The following is a 26,501-nucleotide window of genomic DNA, read 5'->3' on the forward strand; positions in this document are numbered from 1 at the left end:
CCAGTACCCTCTCCTCCTCCCAAGAAAACCAGGACAACAAGGGAAAAACAACAAGCAGTGAGGCCACCAGCTAATAAGATGACACCTAGAAAGAGAAAGGAAAAACAGGTCATTCCTCCACTCGATAACCTACTAAATGAGATAACAGATGATGGAAACTTATCTAATGTTAGCAGATTATATGATACATTTACCAATGAGGAAAAAGAAAGTATAGAGAATAGTAGCATCTTAAAACTTGATATTTATAAGAAATTTTTAATAGAGGTTGTAGATGATTTGCCTAGTGATCTATATAGGTGGTTAGATGCTAAAAGGTTATCTATTATGGAACTTGACAAGAAAATAAAGATTGAGAAACTGCTAGCTATACAACCAGTAAAATCAGTTGAGGAAATTGATGAATTGATCAGTGAAGCAATAAGAACAGTCTTTTCAAGTGGACACCGACATGTAAGTCTAATGGCCGATAGGGTTAATGAAATTTTTGAAGAGACAGCTGACAAATGGGATATTTTCTTTGTTGAGAAAGAGAAACAAGAAGAACTGAACAAACCTAAAACATTCAAGGTATACCAAAAGGATCGAGACAAAGGAAAAGGAAAGGTAGGTGGACTACCTAATATAAAAGTGACAGATAATCTACCACCACCTTCAGTTACTCCATCGATACTAACTCACAATACACCGGCTACTGAGAATGTGGAAACACCACATGAGGACACAAACCCCGAGTCTGAAATCTTGTATACTATGAACATAGATACTCAGGAGTTAAATATTGTAGTTGACAGAGAAAGCACTAAGGAAAAGAAAAATTATATTGCTACTGAGCAACCGACTGATAATGTTGAGATTGGATCACAAGGAGAACACATTGAGATTTGTTAGCATTTTCACAAAGGGAGATTGTTAGCATCTCAGTAAGTTTGTTGGTATGAGGATATTGAGAAGGTTGTTGGAGATTGTTGATATAATTGAGAAAGGATGATTACTATCTTAATAATATTATTTTGTCATTGATGTTAAGCAATTGATTTTCTGATTCAGTACGATGTTGCCATATCTTAATGAGTATGGTTTGATAAGTATAAAGATGTTGGTAAGAGACACAGAATGAATGTGAAAATAAAAGGGGAATAATAAGTTATTTAATGGGAAACTATTACTGAGTTAGACAGTGATGAGATTATGTTGTTTTGATTATTTTGATATCCTATATATGAGTATTCAAAGACTGAACAAGAAGGAGAAAAGATTTCAAGCTATAGAATTAGTTAAGACTTGATACTGTTCTATGTTACCGAGCAAGATTCTAGTCGGTAAACCCTAAGGTTATCACTATCGATTAAAGAAGGCAGAATATCTACCGAGTGAAGTTAAATATTTACCAAGTAACAACCGAGTAATAACAGAATGCATTAGATGGATAAATACATTATTAAATGTAGAATAGCAATGAGTTAGAGTTGATCAGATGTTTGGTATGTCGTGCAAGAAGTTTGTTGAGGATCTACGACATTGAAAATATAAGAGATAGATCTATAGCTCAAATTGAATTGTCATAACCTAGCACAAGTTCCAAGGGCAGGTAAAACATTTTCAGATCGAAGGATACAATGAACCTAGTCATGTTTGAAGATCTGATGGCTAAGATTGATCATGGGAAATGTGATCAAGGAGATTAAGTGGTTAGCTATTGTTCATAAATAAGAAACTGTAGATGAACAATAGATGTGGGCAAAATAGAAGAATAGTGACACTACAATAGTGATCACCAAGCACAAAAGATTGAAGATCTGATTGAAGAATAGATTGAGAAGCCCAGCAAGAAGCAAGATAAGTCTTATGACAAGATTGTTTTGAGCACATAGAATCTGCTTTAGCATTTCAGATGTGAAGTTGCAGATATATTTTATTACTGTTATTTATTTTGTAAGTGACAGGAAATCTCTTAACCGAGTGGACTTAATAGTCTTATTTGTAAACCCTCTAGTAAGGTAACATTCTAAATGAGTGTTTGAAATCCTTTGACAAGGTCACTTCTAACAAAGTGCAAGACTCTAACAAGTCTGAGGGAAATCCCTTAACCAGGTCACATCTAGCAATGTGTTTTTGTAATCTGTAACTAGATTGGCTTTTAACCGAGCATACTCTAGAAGGGTATATTTCTTAATGGGTTCAAATTCCCACAATGGTTTTTCCCTATTTGGGTTTCCACATTAAATCTGGTGTTAAATGTGTTATGATGTTTTAAGTGTATCTATTTATGAGTATTAAATGATTTACAGTCATAGTTGCATATCAGTAAAGGCTACCAAGGTTGAATCTGGTGAATATATTGTATTGTGAGTTTTTATGATTCACCCCCCCTCTCATCTTAACTAACAATTGGTATCAAAGCTTTGGACTCTGGAAGAAAAGTTTAAAGGTACTTGAGGCAAGATCCGAAGATGTATAAAAGGGATGCACCAAAGATGAACAAGTCAAGTTTCTCCACATGGCAGAAAAGGATGAAGTTGCACTTATCAGGAATTGGAGAATATGCAAGATATTATCTGGAGAATGATTACATAGCACCTAGCACCAACCCGATGACAATGGAAGAGATAAAGGAAAAGCAAGAACATATTCAAGATATGATTGAAATTACATCAACATTAATTGACTCAGAGTTTAATGATCTAGAAGGCTGCAATGATGCCAAAGCGATGTGGACCAAGCTTATATCTGTGTATGGTGGTGATGAACATGTTCAGAGAGAAAAAGTAGACAGACTAAGAGGTCAACTTGAATCCATGAGAATGAATGAAGGTGAGAACATAACCCAATACAGTACAAGGTTAAAGGAAATTGTCAATCAAATCAAAGGACCAGGAGGAACTATTGAAGAAAAGGATGTAACAAGTAAGTTGCTTAGAACACTTCTACCTTCTTATACCATTAGAGTCTCTGCAATCAATGAATTAAGGTCTGTACCAAACATGCCAGTCTCTTTGGATGCTACTATCGGTAAGCTACATGCATTTGAGTTAAGTAATTTTGATAACAATGGGTCCTCGGTAAATAAAGTAGAATCTGCATTCAGTTCTTTTCATATTGGTGAATCTAATGATTACAATGATAGAATGTATAAGTATACTGAAGGAAATCATAGTGGAGCAAGTGAAAGATTTCATAAAAATATGGAAGAGGTACACAAACTATATGAAGAAATCAGAGAGCAAGAAGAGTTTGAAGCATTATCAGCCAGAAGGTTACCGAGAGGCAAAGGTAAGTATAAAGAAAAGTTACCTTTAAAATGTAGGTCCCTGTCCCTGCACCTGTCTAGGTCCCTGTCTAGGACCCTGTGCTGCTGGTACATGTAGGGGCAATCCACCCCGACCCCTCACCACCACCTGGGCTGGTCTCTCCTGTCCTCCCTCCCTCCGAGGTGCTACTCGCCTCTCTCTCACCACTCCCCTCCGCCTCCGTCGACCCCTGCCTCCATCTCCTCCACCATCATCATCATCATCCCCTCCCACCTCTCTCTCCAACAGCTCTCCCAGATCTGTCAGTCTCAGAAATGGATGCTCTGCCCAATATGCAGAGTACTCTGTGTCCATCCCTGCATCCTCTACCTCCGGCCACATGTCCCATGGTACTGGCATCATCTCTGCCAGCTGTGTCACGGCCTGATCATATGATAACAGCGGCCCGAACTGTACCTGATCTCTGACTGTATGGGCATACATGCCCGAGCCTCGCGGCATCCGCTGAATCCGCCCAAACTGCCTGCATACCCTGTCAACAAGCTGCCTCTCCAGAATATAGGGCGTCCGCCCAATCAGATACCTGCTCCTGAATGCATAGGGTAGCTCCAATGCATCGTCATCCCACTCCTCGCACCCCAGGTATGACCTCCAGATAACCATGTCAATGTCATCTATGATGCGCCTCTAGTGCTCCAGTCGACCAATCTGAGGCTGTGACGTAATCATATCGTACAGGTGCACGAAGCTCCATCCCTGCCCTCTGCCTCTGAAGTGGATCGACCGTGTGATCGGCAGGTGCTCATATGCCCACACCTGAAGGAGAGTCACTCCGCAGCCCAAGCCCACTGATCCGTGGTAAACAAAATGATGCAGCTCATAGTACAAATGTGCCAGGACACATGGCCCCCATGCATATCTGGTGTGCTCTATCATCAGCGTCTCCAATGCCCCTCCCCAGCCAACTGCCAATCCTCATGTGGCTCTGTCCGGTCATAAATACCCACTGATAGCTCCCCCAATAACAGCCGGCAATGCTAAACCTGTGGCGGTCATGGTATCCCAGGCCACGTGACCTGCTCGCATCTCCAAACCGGGATCCTGAAACACCCGTCTCAATGCCTCCTTGTCACCGTCATGATCGTATGGAATCAACTCTCCATCGATCGGGATATGCAGTATCCTGTACACATCCTCCAATGTCACTGTCATCTCACCCATCGATAGGTGAAACGTGCACGTCTCAGAGTGCCATCTCTCAGCCAACGCAGTCAGCAACCCCATGTTTGCCCAAAACTCGGGCACATATAGCACATGTGTGAGACCCATCTCCTCAATGGAAATCATGTCCTGAATCAACAACTCTGGTCGCAACCTCTGAGTCGATGGGAATCTCTCCCGTGACTCCAACATTGGCAAATACTCCTGCAGTCAACCAATCAATCATGTCAGTTATCATGGCATTCACTGTTTATCACAAAATGCTACTCGCTATCTAAATGCATACGCTTACCTATCCTAGTGACACTCACTGTTCATCACAAAGTGTTGCTATCTATCCTAGTAGTGCTCCCTGTTCATCACAAAGTACTACGTGTGTGACACTCCCTGTTCATCACAAAGTGTTACTCACATTCGCACTCCCTGTTCATCACAAAGTGCTGCCTATCCTGGTACTCCCTGTTCATCACAAAGTGCCTTGATCTATCCTAGTCTTCCTAGAGGACCTGCTTGAGTGTATCCTCCAAGCAGCTTATCCAATCGACAGCGTATGTTCATCACAGAACTGCCGATTTGACCTAAAAGACTCAACTTATGCATTTTGACACATAAACGCACTTTTAACACACAAACGCGCTTTTAACTCCTAAACGCGCTTATATACTGCACAAACGCGCTTCTGCAACACAGACGCGTTTTCTGAACACAAACGTGCCTATACCATGCACAAACGTGACCAGGGAACACAGACGTCCCTATATGACATAAACGCCCCTACAAAGCACAGACGCTTCTACATTTCACAAACGCGTCCGTATTCAGCACAAACGCAGTTCCAGGCACAGACGTGCCTGGACCAGACACAGACACGTCTGTCCGACACAGACGTGCCTGGCACTGACACAGACGCGGTTGCGCGTTTTTGCACTTTTTAACTACCCTATTCCTAGCGCATTTATTGCTACTAAACATGCATTTATGACAAAACTTGAAATGCGTGAAAGTACGAGGAGGTTTTCGGGTACTTACCAGCTCTCCTGCATCTGCTGGTTGTTGGAATCGGCAAATGCGATCGAATCTATGAATGAAATCCATCGCTGCTGACTGCTGCTGCTCTTTTCTCGCTCTGCACTGTGATCTCGTAAGGGTGTGGATGACAATGAGGATGTCTTTTGCCCGTGGTCTATCTTATAGCCTAGCCTAGCCCTCGTCTTCCTTTCCCGAGTCAGTCTTCCTTATCCCGTGACTTTGTCACTTTATCCGATCAGTCCATTCTATCCCGTCTTTCTTATCGAGAGATTGTCTGCAATCTTTTCAGACATTTTCATCCAATGTCTCGAGGGGGCATATAATTCCCATCCTGGGGCAACTCTGTATCAGTTTATCTTATCTTCTTTGAAACAACGCGACAAGCCGCATTGTCTCAAAGAGGGGCAAAATGTAGACACCCAAAATTGTCATGTCTAATTAAATAAATATTTTATTTATTTAATTATCTAAGCCTAATTTTTCTATTAATTAAATAAATCTTTATTTATTTAATTAATTCATTTATCCTCTTCTAGCCTTATTTCTCATTTAAATAAATACATTTATTTATTTAAATTATCCTTTTCCTAAATTAAATAAATATTTTATTTATTACATGTCATTCATCTCTTAATTCATACACTACCTACCCCTTTCATTATTTTATTATTTCTTTTACCTACCCTCTAATCCTAGCCGACCTCTCTTTTTACACCTCTCAATCTTAACCCTCCATTTCTTATTGTGTCTTCTATTTAAGGAGATGCTTTCTTCATTGTCAAACCCTAATGACTAATGACTGATTTTGGAGTACTTGGTTACACTACGATCCTACTTGCAACCACATTCCGTTCTTTGTTGAGCTCTTGTGCATATAAAAATCTGAGAGCAAATATATCAAGCAAGATCAATGGAGATAGGAAGAATGGAGATCAAAACCCTATTGGACATGTGATGGTATAATCTTTGTGATTTCATTTGATTTGCATTGTCTTAGGTAATCTTCATATGTTATGGTGGATCTTTGTTGATTGTTAGGCTAGGGTTTAGTGGTTGGATTCATTTTAGCCTTTCAATATTGTTATTATTGTTATCCATTTTCACCATATACATTTTGGCACGCCCGGTGGGACTCTTGTCCCTTTGCATTTAACAATTTTGTTGTAGATTTCACAGTTTTGAAGTTGCAGATCGGACAATTTTTGATGACATTTTAGGTTTTTCCGCGTCTGCGAACTTTCGGATCGCGTTTTTGGTTTTCAGGAGCGTCTGCGACAACTGGATCCACGTCTGTGTTTTATCAATATTTCATTTTGCAGGTTCCAGGGAGGCACGTCTGTGTTAAGGAAACGCGTCTGTGTCATTTTAATCCACGTCTGTGGTTTTTATCCGTGTCTGTGCCTCACAGAACCGCGTTTGTGTAGCAGAGTCGCATCTGTGATCATTCTAATCGCGTCTGTGCTTTGCAGGATTTTCTGTTTTACATTTTTTGTAGAAACGCGTCTGTGAGGTGTTAAATCACGTCTATGTTGTGGAATCGCGTCTGTGTAGGGCGGAATCGCGTCTATGTAAGGTAAAATCGCGTCTATCATTTTTCGCCATTTTGTCTTGCATTTAATGTTCCAGATCTGGTTTATTTTTGGCTAACCCTTGCAGATCTAGCTAACCTGGTTTGTGCAGCTTGCTTTGGAGGCAAAAACGTTTTTGTTGAAGGCCCCTTTTCACAAAGTCTTTTGGGTTTTCTAAAATTTACCTAACTTGTGTGCTTGCAGGAAGGGGTTATCATTTGAAACAACCCAAACTACTAACAATTTTGTTGCAGGGCCTTAGCTAGGGTTTTGTAGTTTTGTTGTGTGTCTTGTTTTCATAGACTAGCAAACACTTCAATTGGTGCACTAAAATTGAATCATTTTCTTTTGTGCCTTGAGCAATAGGCTCTTTTTGTTTAATCTTTAGAGGGCCTATCTTCCCGTGTGGTCATTAGGACTACTAGTGAGAAGAGAACGACCCAAGTGGTAGCGAGAAAAACCCACCTCATCCAAATGACTATAATCAAATGTATTCATGGTGAAAACTATGGATAACGTGTGCTGATTAGTTCATACCGACACTATGTCTCCCCATAAACCTGTTTGATCAAATTTATTTGATCATTTGTAGGGCGTAACCCCTACCGGCTGGGAGCCTTCTGTATTTATAGAGTTGAAAGTGCCGCATGTATGGCCACACGAGGGGATGCCCTTACTAGCACCTCTTTGTTTTAGATGCCCAAATCCTTCTAGTTGTTGAGGCAGGAGGTCGGACCTCTGGTAGCGGCCCACACACATACGGTTCTTAGTAGAGATACAAAGTTCGCCATGGGGAGTTTTCATGGGGACTGATGCTTGGCTGACCCGAGAAGTGAGTGCCGAGGGTGGAGCCAGTGAGGTCAAGCATCTAAGTATCCACTCTGAATAGCGTAGCCTCGGGGGTAAAACCCTATGTGGGATCAACAACTATTGTCTTGGCCAGCCCTAAGATTTGTGCTTGTCTTATGCTAAATACTCAAACATTCAAGACAAAACAGCAAAACATTGTGTCTTTTGTGTCTTCAAGTGTATGCAAAAAAACTTTTTACATCAAACAACACACTTTTGGAGTCTAAACAGTTTGCAAACATTGAGTCATCAACATTGTGTCCTCTTGTCACGAAAAACAGTCGAAAAATCAGATTTGGTCGCAACAAAACAACTTCACAGATAGGAAAAATTGCACTAAAGTTACAGAAACGCGTCTGTGTCTGTTAAAACCGCGTCTGTGTCGGATAAGCGCATCTGTGAAGTACAGAATAGCGTCTGTGTTTTTGTTAGCGTCTGCGTCAAATAGAATAGCGTCTGTGTCTGGAAAACGCGTCTGTGAAGTATACAGAGGCGTCTGTGTCAGGATTTGAAAACTTTAACAGTCAAGCAAACAAAGAAAATCAGTTTCAGCATATTTGAGCTTCTTAGGTTGTCTCTTCAGGTTTCATCTAGCATTCAGCCTGTTCTAAGGTCTTACACAGTCCATCATTGCTTCATACCTCATTTTACATTCATACTTGTCTAAAAACTTGGGTCAAAAAGGTCACTTGCTTGTCCTCATCATACTTTGTCAACACACTACATACTACTACACTTTGCTAAGTGGTCCCTCATCAAGGTTTCTTACCTTTGGGTCTCATTTGGTTTTACTTAGAGTCAAGGTCAACTTACCTCATCAAGAGAAACTATCCTCTCTTTGGAAGTCACACCTACTCTACTACTTACATACTTGGTCTTACACTTTGGACATTGCAAGTACACCTCAAGATTCATTTACACTCCATACAACTCTTGGTCTTCCATACTTTTTCATTCTTCATCTAGTTTCTCATATCTTGGTCTAACACCTAGTTCATGGTTGAAACCCGCCTTCAAAAATCTAGGAGAATAGCTAAAGAAGCTCAAGAGGCTGCAAACATGAGTTCTTATGAGTATGACAATGATCTATTCTACAATCCTGAACACACTACATTACCAGACATGAATGTTTATAGACACAATCCAAATGTCGAAAGCGCAAACACTATAAACAACAATGCTACACACAATGACACAGTGGACAACTCTTCAATACTATCAGCAGACATACAAGAATCTATAATGGATCCTCAATTCAATAGATTGGTTGAAGAGATAATGAGGAGAGATCATCAATACTTTTTAAACATGATGGCACAAAGTGGAGCTAAAATACTGCATGATTTTGACTTATCTCAACTTATGGAAAGTCGACCTTCACAACAAGCTCAACCTAACATGGATCAAAGGAGACCAAATAGTGGAGGAAATAAAGGACCGAATAATATGATGCCAGAGTCACCATCAGTTTTGCTTCAAAAACCAGCAATCCCACATACACAAGCTCAAATATATGATACTTACACTCAAAGACCATCATGGAGGCCCTATGCTCAAACACATGCTCAAGATATGGGTCAATCAAGACAAGTGGATACTCAAGGACATCCTCAAAATTTTGACACAAGGAGACCTCATGTCAAAATTGGGGGCAACACAATGGAAAATGAAAGACCTGTTGAATATGGTTTATACACACCAAACAGATATGGGGTCCCTCAACAAGAAGTTATGCCAAGTGCTCCATATATGTCGCAACAATATAGACCTCCATATGGACATTTCTACGATCAGTATCATCCATATATGCAACAAGTTCCTCCTCAAATGGGTGTTTCAAACATGGGGTATGCTACAAGAAATCAATCTCCTCCCAAAAATAATTTGGAGCAACAAATTAGAGATCTACAAAAGAAGGTGGAGGACATGGGTACATCAAAACCTACATACACCATGAGAGATATATGCCCTTATCCCTTCGATAAGAGCATTCCAATGCCGCCATTTCCTCCACATTTTGTGACACCAAAATTTGACAAATATAGAGGGAGAGGAGACCCCAAGGCACACATAAGACAATTCTTCACAGCTTGCATTGAGGTAGCCGCAGAAGAAACATACTTAATGAGGTTGTTCCCATAGAGCTTAGGAGATCAAGCTATGGAATGGTTTTCTCAATTACCTCCCGGTATTAAGTCATGGGGCGATTTGGCAGAAGCATTCATTCAACATTTCTCTTACAACATTGAAACAGATGTCTCAGTTACTACCTTGTGCAATACGAAACAAAAAAAAGGAGAATCTTTCGCAACATTTTTACAAAGATGGAGAAACCTAGCTAGCAGATGCTCTTGTGAAATCCTGCAAAAACAAATGGTGGAGATGTTCACACAAAACGTTAATAAAGCTATTGGCTATGATCTCAGAAAAGCTTGTTTGTCTACATTCAAGGATGTCATTGAAAAGGGCCTAGCAACATAAAAGGTCTTAATTGAACAAGGAGTTATCAAGCTATTCAAAGAAAACAAAGAAGACTTCAAAGGAAAGGACAAACCAAAATTTTGGAACAAGAACAAGAATACAGTTAATGATGGCATTGTTGATGCCAACACAGTGAGACCAAAGTTCATCTTTTCTAGATCAAGTTCTACCAACAATCAAGTGAACAATCAAACAACTTCTAAATCATGAAGGAAGTACACTCCATTAGGAGAACCACTTGAATCAGTATTCAAAAAGCTTGTAGCAAACAAGGTAATCACGGTTCCAGACTTTCCTCCATATGAACCAAAGGTCAAACCGAATTGGTGGAATGATGATGAGTATTGTGAGTTTCATAAGAGCAAGGGTCACAAGACAGGTAATTGCCATCGATTGAAAAACATTGTGCAAGATCTCATTGACAGAGGAGATATAGAGATTGAGGGACATTCATCTAATCAAGAGCATGAGATGTTTAAGGAACCATTCCCAAAAAATGACAAAGGAAAAGGCAAAGTCACAGATGATCAAGCCAATTACACTAGAGCACCTTACAATTATGATTCTACTATCAATCACATCTCAATGGACAATCATATCTCTACCATTACTATCAAAAACAAAAATCCTGAGAATCCTTCTCAGAGACCCAAAATTGTCCTAAAAGGTGTGGGATCTTCCTCTGAATCTACCTCTGAATGTCATGTTACAACCCGTCGAGGTAAGATTACATTGCCAGGTGCCTCTACTAAGAATACCAATCTTTCATCAACCAAGCCTGAGTATGACCTTGTAGAACAACTAGGGAAGACACCTGCGCTCATATCTATTCTTGAGCTCTTACGTATATCTCCTTCACATAAAGCTATCCTTGACAAAATCTTGAGAGACACTGCCGTCCCTACTGATCTGAACGTGGACCAGTTTCAAGCCATGGTGGGATACCTATCCATTCCACACTCCCTCACATTCACAGAAGCCGATGACGCCTCCATAAGTCAGCCACATAATGCACCTCTACACGTTGAAGCCTTCATACATAAACACCGAATAAAGCGAGTCCTGATAGATGGAGGAGCAGGTCTTAATATTTGTACATTAAGCACCATAAGACAATTGGGATATTCTGACAAGGCTGTGAATGCTACAAACCAAATCACCATCAAGGCTTATGATGATGAAGAGCGCTCGTCCAAGGGCACAGTCACCTTACCGCTAAGAATAGGGCCAGTCACAAAGGATGTGGTTTGTCAAGTCCTAAATCTTGATCTCACATATAACATATTGCTAGGACGTCCTTGGATTCATGAAATGAGGGCAGTCCCATCAACATACCATCAATGCATAAAGTTTCCTCATAATGGAGTTGAGGTAATGGTCAATGGTGATCCAAATCCATTCATATATTGTAATAACTTGAGATCACATACTGAGACTATCATTCCCAGCAATCGTGAGGCTACTCCTTCTTCAGCATATATTGATCCTGAGTCATTAAAGCCCTCAACATCCAAACAAGGTGAACTTAGAGCCAAGTTTCAAGACAAAGGCATGGGAGAATACACTTTGAATCAAACAATGTTTTTACGACAAGTCATGACCTCTCCCAAGGAATATGGGAGGCCACATCCTAACAAGCAAATCTCCATCATGATGCTCAAATGGGATCCTACCATCTTTCAACAATGGGGCAAACTAGAAGAAGAAAATTTATATAAAATGCTCTATAAGGACGTTGAAGAGGAAACACATGATCAGATTATTATACCCTGTGAGAACTATGGCAAAGGCTTCAAAATTTTGCAAAAATTTGGGTATGATGGAAAAAGCCCTCTCGGACTACGCAAAGAAGGTGTCATGGAGCCCTTACAACCTGAGCTAACTACAAGAAGGGAACGTTCCAAGGGGCTTGGTTTTCTGAATCCCAGACTACATAATAAAAGAACAAAAGAGGTATGGCGAATTAAAGCTGTCGAAGTTCAACAAGAGGATTACTATTCCAAAGACTCCAATGAGTGGGAATGGGGTTCAGACAAATCCTCCAGTGACTATGAGCTCACTGAAACATTCAGAGAGCCAGATGAACCCACAGAGGAGGAGGAATTTTACAAAAAGTTCAGAGTTGGTCAAGAACCAACCCATAAGGATCCCGCACAAGCTTCGTTTCAAGGTCCTAGGTCAAAATCACATAGGATGAGGACACCTGTCCCAGAAGGCTCTACTAGTGATGACAATTTGGATTCGCTCACGATCGAAACTGATGAGGAGAGTGCCATCGATGACCTCAACGATTGCCTTGACATACCTGAATATAACCACATCTTCACTATTAGTCCAGCAAACTCTGAAAACACTAATGACCTTCCCCTTGTTCACCCCCAACTCATTGACTGGGATCATGAAGGACCAGCACAATTTGATACATTTCAAAATGACGAAGCTATTATTGACTACCTTGGCATTCGAGATGATCTTCCCCCTGGAGACCACAAAGTAGGATACGCCATAGAGCTCAACAACATAGCATACTTTGGTGAGGGTGTCGGGCCTTCTAGTCGCAAAAATGTGAAAATAAAAACAAAACAAGGGTCTTATGGCGAAAACCACACTGTGGCGCTATCTGACTCCAAAAAAGTGAAAAGAAAGGACGTATCTGAGGGTGAAAACCTCTCTGAGGCGCCCGAAGATGGAAGGCTCGACATTCCCCCAGCATCATACGAGGAAAAATCATCCATGTTGGTAGAGAAGACTATAAAGACAAATATTGGTACAGAAGAGGTTCCACACAACATATTTTTGGCTCAATCATTGACAGAGGCCGAGAGGACAAAATTCATAAGCTTTTTCAAGGAACGACAAGTCAACTTTGCATGGTCATACGCTGATATGCCTGGGCTAGACCCGGATTTGGTGATGCATCATTTAACAGTCAAACCAGGGGCAAAACCAGTAAAATAGAAATTGAGGAAAATGCATCCACAAGTGGCATTGCTAGTCAAGGCAGAGCTAGAGAAATTATTGGATGTCGGATTCATACGCCCAATTGATTATCCTGAATGGATTTCCAATTTAGTACCTATTAGCAAACCAGATCGCAGCATCCAAATATGTACAGATTTCAGAGATATCAACAAGGCTTGTCCAAAGGACGATTTCCCATTACCAAACATTGATTTAATTGTTGATCTCACAGCAGGCCATGAGATGTTATCCTTAATGGACGGATTTTCTGGATATAATCAAATCAGGATAGCACCCGAAGATCAACATAAAACATGATTTACTTGTCCATGGGGAACCTTCTGCTGGAATGTCATGCCCTTTGGGCTGAAAAATGCAGGTGCCACGTATCAACGAGCCATGACCACTATCTTTCATGATCTTATGCATGTAACGGTGGAAGATTATGTTGACGACCTTTTGGTTAAATCAATAGACAGAAATACACACTTGGACATACTTTCAGTTGTTTTTGATCGATTGGAAAAGTACAAGATAAGATTGAATCCAAAGAAATGTGTCTTTGGAGTAGCCTCCGGGAAGCTCCTAGGATTCATTGTGTCTAAAAGAGGAATAGAAGCTGATCCAGCAAAGGTCAAGGCTATCTTGGACATGCCGCCACCCAAGAATATCAGTCAACTTTGGTCTTTACAAGGGAGACTCCAGTCCATACGAAGATTCATAGCACAACTTGCAGATAAGTGTAACCCTTTTCAGCACCTGCTACATAAAAACATCAAGTTCAAATGGGATAAGAACTGTCAACAGGCTTTTCAGGCACTCAAAGACTATCTTTTGAACCCGCCAGTTTTGATGCCACCAATTCCAGATCAACCATTGCTACTTTACATATCAGCTACTCCAATAGCACTGGGGGCACTTCTAGCACAGCAAATACCTGACGGCAAGGAAAAAGCAGTCTACTATATCAGTCGCACATTAGTGGGATATGAGCTGAACTACACGCCAATTGAGCGTGCATGTCTCGCTGTGGTCTTTGCTTCACAAAAATTACGACATTATATGCTCACTCACAAGACTAAGTTGATTGCCAGAATTGATCCACTAAAATATCTTCTCAACAAAGCTACACTTACTGGGCGGCTGGCCAAGTGGGTAATGATTTTGAATGAATTCGACATTGAATACGTGGACAGAAAAGCTATAAAAGGACAAGCCATCGCAGATCAACTAGAAGATGCTCCCATGATAGATGATGTTCCTCTACAGTCAGAATTTCCAGATGAGTCCATTCTAACAATATCACCTGCAAAGCCATGGCAATTATACGGCTCATACACACAGCATGGGGCAGGAGCGGGTATACTCTTTATAACTCCTCAAGGCGAATCTATACCAAAGTCATATCGCTTATCATTTCCTTGCACCAATAATATAGCAGAATATGAGGCATTAACAACTGGGCTAAGAATTGCAGTTCAATGGAAGATCCAAGAACTTCGTGTTTTTGGGGATTCTCAACTTGTCATCCGTCAAGCAACTGATGATTATCAAACAAAAGATGAAAAGCTACTGCCTTACAAACAACTGGTAGATGATCTGAAACAACACTTTGTAAAGATAGAGTTTGAGCAGATACCAAGAGAACAGAATCGTGCTGCAGATGCCATGGCTACAATTGCTTCGCTCATTGATCTACCGCAAAATGAGACCCGCTATGAGTTCCTAGTAGACAACCTGCTGATTCCTTCATATGAGATCACTCCCACCGAAATGATATGTGTTGTTGGTCCTAAATCCCAGTTATATGGTTCCATATTCACATACCTTCGCGACAATATCTTACCTCCCGATCTATCGAACAATCAACATCGCACTTTCATTCGCCAATCCTCCCGATATGTTATCCTAGCTGATATCCTATACCGACGAGGTCTAGATGGCACCCTCCTTAGATGTTTAGAGAATGACGAAGCTCAGATTGCATTACGAGAAGTGCACGAAGGGATATGTGGCCCGCATACTAGTGGTCCTACCTTGGCCAAGAAACTCATCAGGACTGGATACTACTAGCCTACTATGGAAAAAGATGCATATCAGTTTGTCAAGAAGTGTAAGCAGTGTCAAATTCATGGAGACCTCATACATGCAACAGCACAAGAACTACAACCACTTGCATCTCCTTGGCCCTTTTGTCAATGGGGACTCGATCTCATAGGCAAGATTCACCCTCCTTCTTCCAATGGACATAAATTCATTATCACAGCCACCGAGTATTTCACAAAGTGGATTGAAGCCGTGCCTCTCACACAAGTTACTGGGAAACAAATCGCTACTTTCATCCTGAACTACATCATTTGCCGATACGGGATTCCTACTTCCATTATTACTGATAACGGGCGTCCCTTCAAAAATCAGGATGTTCGTGAACTCTGTGAGTGCTTCCATATCTCCCATCGTTTCTCCACACCATATTACCCTCAAGGTAATGGCCAAGCTGAGGCGTCTAATAAAACAATTCTCAAAATCCTTAAAAAGACAGTCGACGACGCTGGCCGTAACTGGCATGTCCAACTCAATCCTGCACTTTGGGCCTATCGCACAAGTGTCTGCACACCTACAGGAGCTACACCCTACTCACTTGTCTACGGCTCTGAAGCCATCTTGCCTATTGAGGTCGAGTTACCTTCTCTACGGGTCTCCTTGAGAAACATAATCAACGATGAAGACTACAGGGTCTCTCGCTTACAAGAACTAGAACTGCTGGAGGAACGAAGGCACACTGCTTTTAACCATCTCAAGGCTTACCAACAACGAATGAGTCGCAGTTACAATCACAAAGTTAAGCCTCACACATTTGAGGTAGGTGACTTAGTACTCAGAGAGAACCCCAAGAATCAGCAAGACAGAGATAAAAAGGGCAAGTTCGAACCAAACTGGCTTGGTCCTTACATCATCACAGCGGTATATGGATCTGGGGCATATCAGCTCTCAACTACAGAAGGGGAACCTTTGGAGGATCCTATCAACAGCATGCACCTTCGTCGGTTCTACACATAGCTCATCAGAGTATCCTAATTCAAAAATACAAAAAAATCAAAAAAAATCAAAAATACAAAAAAAATTATAAAACAAAAAAATCGTTACTTGGTGAAAACCTGGCAAACAGGCGCCTTGTGACACAAAAAAATTGAAAAATCCAAAAAAGTAAAAAGAAATAATTTCGTCCAACGGCGAAAACCACTCCGGTGGCGCCCTGGGCAAGTACCATGGTGAAAACTGGGTCACCAGCGCCATGCGTAGAGACATTGCTCCTCCTTCCTTCAGGATTCTCTTTCATCCTTTCACTTTGCACACACTCACAACCTATCCATCCATAATAAACTTACCCATTCCCATCATGGCTTGTTATTGATCTACCTAAGATTGGTTAGCCATCCATAAATCTCCCTTTACACTCCCTTTCCATCCATAATAAATCAGATCCTATCTGTGACTAAGGCCAATCCTACGTCTAGTAATGGGTGTGGAACTGAGAACATCACATGTTTTGAGGAGTACAGTTTCTTCCAGTTTCCTTCAAGTCTATCCGCGCACAATCCGCAATAAAGCAGCATCTGCATCGAAGATCCGCAATAAAGTTCCATCTTCTTCGTAATAAAAGTATCAGTTTCATGGATTCAGTCAGTTTCAAATGAGACACAGCAGCAACAATGGGCTTCAACAAAATCAAATCTTTCAACAGACTCGGACAACATATGGTTCAGTGCTATCTATCCTTTTTGTGAAAGTAAACATTGTGACCACAATCAAATAAGACTTATACAAGTGACAAGAGACACTAAACTTGAGGACTACAGTGGACGTTGGTGTCGAGTCTTGGTTTTCTTTTGATTTTATTTTTTGGTGACATGTCTTTTAGCTTTTCCAGGATGTCTTTGACTAGAGATTCTATCTCCAGGATGTCTTTGACTAGAAAGGCGAGGATGGGGTATCGTCACCTATTTACATTTGCTGTCTGTGGATTGTCTCTTAGTAATGCTATGACTTGTCCAAGGATATGAGGACACTGTGAGTCTAGTATGAACTGGGGCATTCCTTGTTTGTGACTCTCTTATCTCCATGCAAACAAGTACAATGACTTTCTGGGTCAAACAAATGCCTCGATTGTCATAACCTATTTTGCCATAATAAAGCTCAATGATGATAACACACAAGAAGCTCTTTCACATTCATATCTTCTATCTTCCATCCCCCTTTCTTGATTGACTTCCATTGTCCTTCTCGAGTCTGCGTAGCCCGCTGTCACATGACTGAGTATACTGACACACCAAAAAAACATTTGCATTTCATATAGTTACACCTGCATTACCACATATAAGCATTTCCTACATACATATAGATATCATAAATACATCACATCCTGCATACAACACATGTTAGCACATCTCACATTTTCATTATGTAAATAATCATTTGCAATATCATATTCATTTGCATTACATACATTCACATTTGCATCATGCATCATATATACAACATAAAAGAACAAAAATATATTGCATTACATAATATAAGCATCCATATCATAAAACATGCATCACATAAGAACATCTCATCACATAAGGTACACATGCATATAGCTGCCGCAAAAATGAATCATCTCATATATAATCAAAATGTGTCATGATACAATGATGTCAAAAGAATCATATGGCTACAAAATAATCACCCGCAGGTGTCTACAATACAAAAATGATACATATACTGATACAATGGGGAGCCCTCTATGGCTATGATGAACTCCCTCCCTCGGAGCCGCCTGGCCTCGAAGGAGTTTGAGCTGTAGATGGACCCGCTCCAGGATCCCCCTGTCTCTCTGGTGGTGGTGGAGGGCCCATGACCCCACCGCTGGACGCCTGCCTCCTGTGACTCCCTCCCGTAGCCGTCGTTGTGCGCGACGATCTATGGAAGCTCCTCGCCCGCTGATCTGCTGGCACAGTAGCATAGTATAGATCCCTCCAGTAGGCAATCTCCTCTCCGGCTCGCAAGACATATGCGTAGCCTGCCCCTGCATCCTCTGCTGCCCGCCTCCCTGCCCTCAAAGCTGTCTCAGCCTCCATGTATCTCTGGATAGCCTGATCCCTCTCCCGCTCTGTGTCCCTGAGCCTGATCCTGAGGCGATCCCTCTCCCACTCCAACTTTGCGATCTCGTCTGCCTGGCCCTGGCAGATCTCTCTCAGCCCTAGCAGCTAATCCTCCTCAGGATCTCCGCCCTCAGCCTCTGCCTGTGGCTCCTCCTCTACAGGTTCTTGTCCCTGTGCCTCTGCCTGCACCTGTCTCGGTGCCTGAAAAGGTACCTGTGCCTGTACCTGTCCCTGTCCCTGCACCTGTCTAGGACCCTATGCTACTGGTACATGTAGGGGCAATCCACCCCGACCCCTCACCACCACCTGGGCTGGTCTCTCCTGTCCTCCCTCCCTCCGAGGTGCTACTCGCCTCTCTCCCACCACTCCCCTCCGCCTCCGTCGGCCCCTACCTCCATCTCCTCCACCATCATCATCATCATCCCCTCCCGCCTCTCCCTCCAACAGCTCTCCCGGATCTGTCAGTCTCAGAAATGGATCCTCTGCCCAATACGCAGAGTACTCTGCGTCCATCCCTACATCCTCTACCTCCGGCCACATGTCCCATGGTACTGGCATCATCTCTGCCAGCTGTGTCACGGCCTGATCATATGATAACAGCGGCCCGAACTGTACCTGATCTCTGACTGTACGGGCATACATGCCCGAGCCTCGCGGCATCCGCTGAATCCGCCCAAACTGCCTGCATACCCTATCAACAAGCTGCCTCTCCAGAATATAGGGCGTCCACCCAATCAGATACCTGCTCCTGAATGCATAGGGTAGCTCCAATGCGTCGTCATCCCACTCCTCGCACCCCAGGTACGGCCTCCAGATAACCATGTCAATGTCATCTATGACGCGCCTCCAGTGCTCCAGTCAACCAATCCGAGGCTGTGACGTAATCATATCGTACAGGTGCATGAAGCTCCATCCCTGCCCTCTGCCTCTGAAGTGGAACGGCCGTGTGATCGGCAGGTGCTCATATGCCCACACCTGAAGGAGAGTCACTCCACAGCCCAAGCCCACTGATCCGTGGTAAACAAACTAATGCAGCTCATAGTACAAATGTGCCAGGACACATGGCCCCCATGCATATCTGGTGTGCTCTATCATCAGCGTCTCCAATGCCCCTCCCCAGCCAACTGCCAATCCTCGTGTGGCTCTGTCCGGACATAAATACCCATTGATAGCTCCCCCAATAACAGCCGGCAATGCTAAACCTGTGGCGGTCATGGTATCCCAGGCCACGTGACCTGCTCGCATCTCCAAACCGGGATCCTGAAACACCCGTCTCAATGCCTCCCTGTCACCGTCACGATCGTATGGAATCAACTCTCCATCGATCGGGATATGCAATATCCTGTACACATCCTCCAATGTCACTGTCATCTCACCCATCGACAGGTGAAACGTGCACGTCTCAGAGTGCCATCTCTCAGCCAATGCAGTCAGCAACCCCATGTTTGCCCGAAACTCGGGCACATATAGCACATGTGTGAGACCCATCTCCTCAATGGAAATCATGTCCTGAATCGATAACTCTGGTCGCAACCTCTGAGTCGATGGGAATCTCTCCCGTGACTCCAACATCGGCAAATACTCCTGCAGTCAACCAATCAATCATGTCAGTTATCATGGCATTCACTGTTTATCACAAAATGCTACTCGCTATCTAAATGCATACGCTTACCTATCCTAGTGACACTCACTGTTCATCACAAAGTGTTGCTATCTATCCTAGTAGTGCTCCCTGTTCATCACAAAGTACTACGTGTGTGACACTCCCTGTTCATCACAAAGTGTTACTCACATTCGCACTCCCTGTTCATCACAAAGTGCCTTGATCTATCCTAGTCTTCCTAGAGGACTTGCTTGAGTGTATCCTCTCAGCAGCTTATCCAATCGACAGCGTATGTTCATCACAGAACTGCCGATTTGACCTAAAAGACTCAACTTATGCATTTTGACACATAAACGCACTTTTAACACACAAACGCGCTTTTAACTCCTAAACGCGCTTATATACTGCACAAACGCGCTTCTGCAACACAGACGCGTTTTCTGAACACAAACGTGCCTATACCATGCACAAACGCGACCAGGGAACACAGACGTCCCTATATGACATAAACGCCCCTACAAAGCACAGACGCTTCTACATTTCACAAACGCGTCCGTATTCAGCACAAACGCGGTTCCAGGCACAGACGCGCCTGGACCAGACACAGACACGTTTGTCCGACACAGACATGCCTGGCACTGACACAGACGCGGTTGCGCGTTTTTGCACTTTTTAACTACCCTATTCCTAGCGCATTTATTGCTACTAAACATGCATTTATGACAAAACTTGAAATGCGTGAAAGTACGAGGAGGTTTTCGGGTACTTACCGGCTCTCCTGCATCTGCTGGTCGTTGGAATCGGCAAATGCGATCGAATCTATGAATGAAAGCCATCGCTGCTGACTGCTGCTGCTCTTTTCTCGCTCTGCACTGTGATCTCGTAAGGGTGTGGATGACAATGAGGATGTCTTTTGCCCGTGGTCTATCTTATAGCCTAGCCTAGCCCTCGTCTTCCTTTCCCGAGTCAGTCTTCCTTATCCCGTGACTTTGTCACTTTATCCGATCAGTCCATTCTATCCCGTCTTTCTTATCGAGAGATTGTCTGCAATCTTTTCAGACATTTTTATCCAATGTCTCGAGGGGGCATATAATTCCCATCCTGGGGCAACTCTGTATCAGTTTATCTTATCTTCTTTGAAACAACGCGACAAGCCGCATTGTCTCAAAGAGGGGCAAAATGTAGACACCCAAAATTGTCATGTCTAATTAAATAAATATTTTATTTATTTAATTATCTAAGCCTAATTCTTCTATTAATTAAATAAATCTTTATTTATTTAATTAATTCATTTATCCTCTTCTAGCCTTATTTCTCATTTAAATAAATACATTTATTTATTTAAATTATCCTTTTCCTAAATTAAATAAATATTTTATTTATTTAATTGTCCTACTTCTTCTATTAATTAAATAAATCTTTATTTATTTAATTAATTCATTAGCTTTTTCTACACATGACACATGTCATTCATCTCTTAATTCATACACTACCTACCCCTTTCATTATTTTATTATTTCTTTTACCTACCCTCTAATCCTAGCCGACCTCTCTTTTTACACCTCTCAATCTTAACCCTCCATTTCTTATTGTGTCTTCTATTTAAGGATATGCTTTCTTCATTGTCAAACCCTAATGACTAATGACTGATTTTGGAGTACTTGGTTACACTACGATCCTACTTGCAACCACATTCCGTTCTTTGTTGAGCTCTTGTGCATATAAAAATCTGAGAGCAAATATATCAAGCAAGATCAATGGAGATAGGAAGAATGGAGATCAAAACCCTATTGGACATGTGATGGTATAATCTTTGTGATTTCATTTGATTTGCATTGTCTTAGGTAATCTTCATATGTTATGGTGGATCTTTGTTGATTGTTAGGCTAGGGTTTAGTGGTTGGATTCATTTTAGCCTTTCAATATTGTTATTATTGTTATCCATTTTCACCATATACACCGATATGATAAGAAACCTAATGTAAGTTATTTTAAAATATTTGGAAGTAGATGTTATGTTCACAAAGATGATAGAAATGGAAAGTTTGATGAGAAAAGCGAGGATGGAACATTTCTTGGCTATTCTTCTAGAAGTAAAGCATTTAAATGTCTGATCAAATCATCTAACAAAATAGTGGAAAGTGTAAAGGTGAAAATTGATGAATTTGCAGAAAGAAATGATAAAGGAAATTCCAAAGAACCAGAAAATTATGAAGAATTTGTTTATGTTCAACCGAGAAATCCTATCGAGAAAGTTGATGAAGAAAATGAAGAAAATACTCAGTTATCGAGTGATGAAGAAGATCAAACAGAGCATACCGAGCTTATATTAGCCAAGTATGTCAGAAGAAATCATGCATCAAGTCAAATTATAGGAGATAAGGATGATCTAGTGATGACAAGGAACAAACTGAGACAAAACACATGTCTAATATCTGAATTTGAACTGAGGATAGTAAAAGAGGCATTTAGTAATGAAGATTGGATAAATGCTATGACAGAAGAAATTGAACAAATTAAGAAGAATGAAACATGGACACTGGTCCCAAGACCAAAAGTGAAAAATGTAATTGGTACAAAGTGGATTTTCAGAAACAAGCTAAATGAAAAAGGAGAGGTCATTCGGAATAAAGCAAGACTAGTTTGCAAAGGATATGCTCAAGAAGAAGGAATTGATTATGGTGAGACTTTTGCACCTGTGGCAAGACTTGAAGGAGTGAGAACATTGTTGCCATATGTTGGTTACAAAAATTTCAAGGTATATCAAATGGATGTTAAATCTGCATTTTTGAATGGTATACTAGAAGAAGAAGTTTATATTGAACAACCTGAAGGATTTATTGAAGACAAGAATAAAGATCAGGTATGTAAGCTGAACATAGCATTATATGGTTTAAAGCAAGCACCTAGAGCATGGTATGAAAGACTGCACTCTTATTTGATCAAGATTGGATTTATAAGGACAAGTGAAAACAACAACATGTATATGAAAAATGATGAAAACAATGGTATACTGCTTTCAGCCATATTTGTTGATGATATTATTTTTTGTGGAAATGACTCCTTATGCAAGAACTTTGGAAATGAAATGTGCAAAGAATTTGAGATGTCATTAATCGGTGAAATAAAGTATTTTATAGGTTTACAGATACTATAAATGAAAAAAGAGATTTTCATTACTCAATCCAAGTATATAAAGGAAATCTTGAAGAAATTTAGAATGGAGGATTCTAAACCTGTAAGTACTCCTATGACTACCAATTGTAAACTATCAAAGAGTGATGAATCTGCATCTATTGATGAGACACTTTACCGATCTATGATTGGAAAGTTTTAATATGTGGTTCACAACAGACTAGATATAGCACATGCAGTAGGTATAGTTGCAAGATTTTCTGCAGATCCCATAGAAACTCATTTGACAGCAATCAAGAGAATTTTCAGATACCTGAGAGGCACTGAAGATTATGGCTTAGTATATCAAAAGAGAAATGTTTTTCACTTAAAAGTCTATACTGATGTTGATTTGGCAGGAAACATTGATGATAGGAAAAGCACAAGCGGTGGAGCTTTCTTTTTGGGAGATAGACTAGTAAGTTGGCTTAGCAAGAAACAAGGATGCATTTCACAGTCAATAGTTGAAGCTGGATATATCGCTACAGCATTGAATTGTATCAATATAGCATGGATCAAACAACTGTTGGAAGGTATGAATTAGAAAGTTACCAAGCTAGTAACTATATTCTATGATAATACTAGTGCCATTAACATTTCAAAGAATCTGGTAATGCACTCTAAGACAAAGCATATCTCTATAAAGTATCATTATCTCAGAGAAGAAGTTCAAGAGAAGAAAGTTGTGTTGGAATATATCAGTTCAAAGGAACAAATAGCAGATATTTTCACAAAGCCATTGCCAAGGGACACTTTTGAGTATCTCAGAAGTCAGTTAGGGGTCCTACCCCTATCTAGTATCTCAGAAGAAAGCATCAATTCTATGAATCTAAAGGATAACTATTTATGAGTTGATGCTTATTTACACACTTTAGGAGGTTGCCTAAAGTTGTAGAGGAAAAAGTGATTGAAGACAAAGATGCTCTGACCATGAATGAGACTGCAAGGAAATTACTTCACAAAGGAAGAAATCATGAATTAGTTTTTCTTTTTGGCATTGTTGTCAAAGGGGGAGAAGACTAATTTGTAAGGAACTAACATAAGAAGATGGGAGAAGACTAATGACTAGGGGAGAATTCCAGAAAATTTCAGAGAAGTTTAAACAACAATCCGAATCCAAATCAATTGAAATAAATCATGTTGGTATTGCCATCAATGCCAAAGGGGGAGATTGTTAGCATCTCAGTAAGTTTGTTGGTATGAGGATATTGAGAAGGTTGTTGGAGATTGTTGATATAATTGAGAAATGATGATTTCTATCTTAATAATATTATTTTGTCATTGATGTCAAGCAATTGATTTTCTAATTCAGTATGATGTTGTCATATCTTAATGAGTATGTTTTGATAAGTATAAAGATGTCGGTAAGAGACACAGAATGAATGTGAAAATAAAAGGGGAATAATAAGTTATTCAATGGCCAACTATTACCGAGTTAGACAGTGATGAGATTATGTTGTTTTGATTATTTTGATATCCTATATATGAGTATTCAAAGACTGAACAAGAAGGAGAAAAGATTTCAAGCTATAGAATTAGTTAAGGCTTGATACTGTTCTATGTTACCAAGCAAGATGCTAGTCGGTAAACCCTAAGGTTATCACTATTAGTTAAAGAAGGCAGAATATCTACTGAGTGAAGTTCAGTATTTACCGAGTAATAACTGAATGCATTGGATGGATAAATACATTATTAAATATAGAATACCAATGAGTTGGAGTTGATCAGATGATTGGTATGTCATGCAAGAAGTTTGTTGAGGACCTATGGCATCGAAAATACAAGAGATAGATCTACAACATAGATTGAATGGTCATAACCTAGCACAAGTTCCAAGATGAGGTAAAATGTTTTTAGATTGAAGGATACAATGAACCTAGTCACGTTTGAAGATCTAATGGCTAAGATTGATCATGGGAAATGTGATCAAGGAGATTAAGCGGTTAGGTATTGTTCATAAATAAGAAAATGTAGATGAACAATAGATGCGGGCAAAATAGAAGAACGGTGACACTACAGTAGTGATCACTGAGCACAAAAGATTGAAGATTTGATTGAAGAACAGATTGAGAAGCCCAGCAAGAAGCAAGATAAGTCTTATGACAAGATTGTTTTGAGCACATAGAATCTACTTTAGCATTTCGGATGTGAAGTTGCAGATATATTTTATTACTATTATTTATTTTGTAAGTGACAGGAAATCTCTTAACCGAGTGGACTTAACAGTCTTATTTGTAAACCCTCTAGCAAGGTAACATTCTAATTGAGTGTTTGAAATCCTTTGACAAGGTCACTTCTAACAAAGTGCAAGACTCTAACAAGTCTGAGGGAAATCCCTTAACTGGGTCACATCTAGCAATGTATTTTTATAATCTGTAACTGTATTGGCTTTTAACTGAGCATACTCTAGAAGGGTATATTTCTTAGTGGGTCTGAAATTCCACAGTGGTTTTTCCCTATTTGGGTTTCCACGTTAAATCTGGTGTTAAATGTGTTATGATGTTTTAAGTGTATCTGTTTATGAGTATTGAATGATTTACAGTCATAGTTGCATATCAGTAAAGGCTATCGAGGTTGAATATGGTGAATATATTGTATTGTGAGTTTTTATGATTCACCCCCCCCCCCCCACTCATCTTAACTAACAGAGATTAGGGTTAGTGAAATGGTTACTGTCAATGCAAGCACTGAAAAACCAACAGAGATAGAGTTACTGGCTGCTAAGAATATAGAGAAACCTTGAGATACTGGTAGTGGATAATGCAGAGGTACTAACAAAGAAACTGGTAGTGGATACCACTAAAAAACCATCAGAAAAACTAGCTGACAACACTATGAAACAGATAGAGAAACAAGCAAAGAAACAGGTGGAGAAACAGGTACACATAGAGACAGAGCCATTGACATCTACTGAGAAGCCTAAACCTTTGCTAATAGAAATGCATACACAAACTGAACCTCCAGAGGTCGCAATAAGCAAAGTGATTGCTCCCACCGAAAGCACTGAGATTGTGAAGGTAATTGGCCAGACATCCAATACTTCTATGATAGAATTCAGACCAACAAATGTGATTGAAGTACTCTTAGATTCTATTAAGAAAATTACTGATTGTAATGCATTGGCTTATAAGGCTATAGATGACACAATACCCATTCTTAAATTTATTGCACCCAAGTGTAATGTAGATAATAAGGATTCTTTGAGTCAGTTAGACAC

The sequence above is a fragment of the Cryptomeria japonica genome, chromosome 10 (genome assembly GCF_030272615.1).
Source record: "Cryptomeria japonica chromosome 10, Sugi_1.0, whole genome shotgun sequence".
Classification (NCBI taxonomy): domain Eukaryota; kingdom Viridiplantae; phylum Streptophyta; class Pinopsida; order Cupressales; family Cupressaceae; genus Cryptomeria; species Cryptomeria japonica.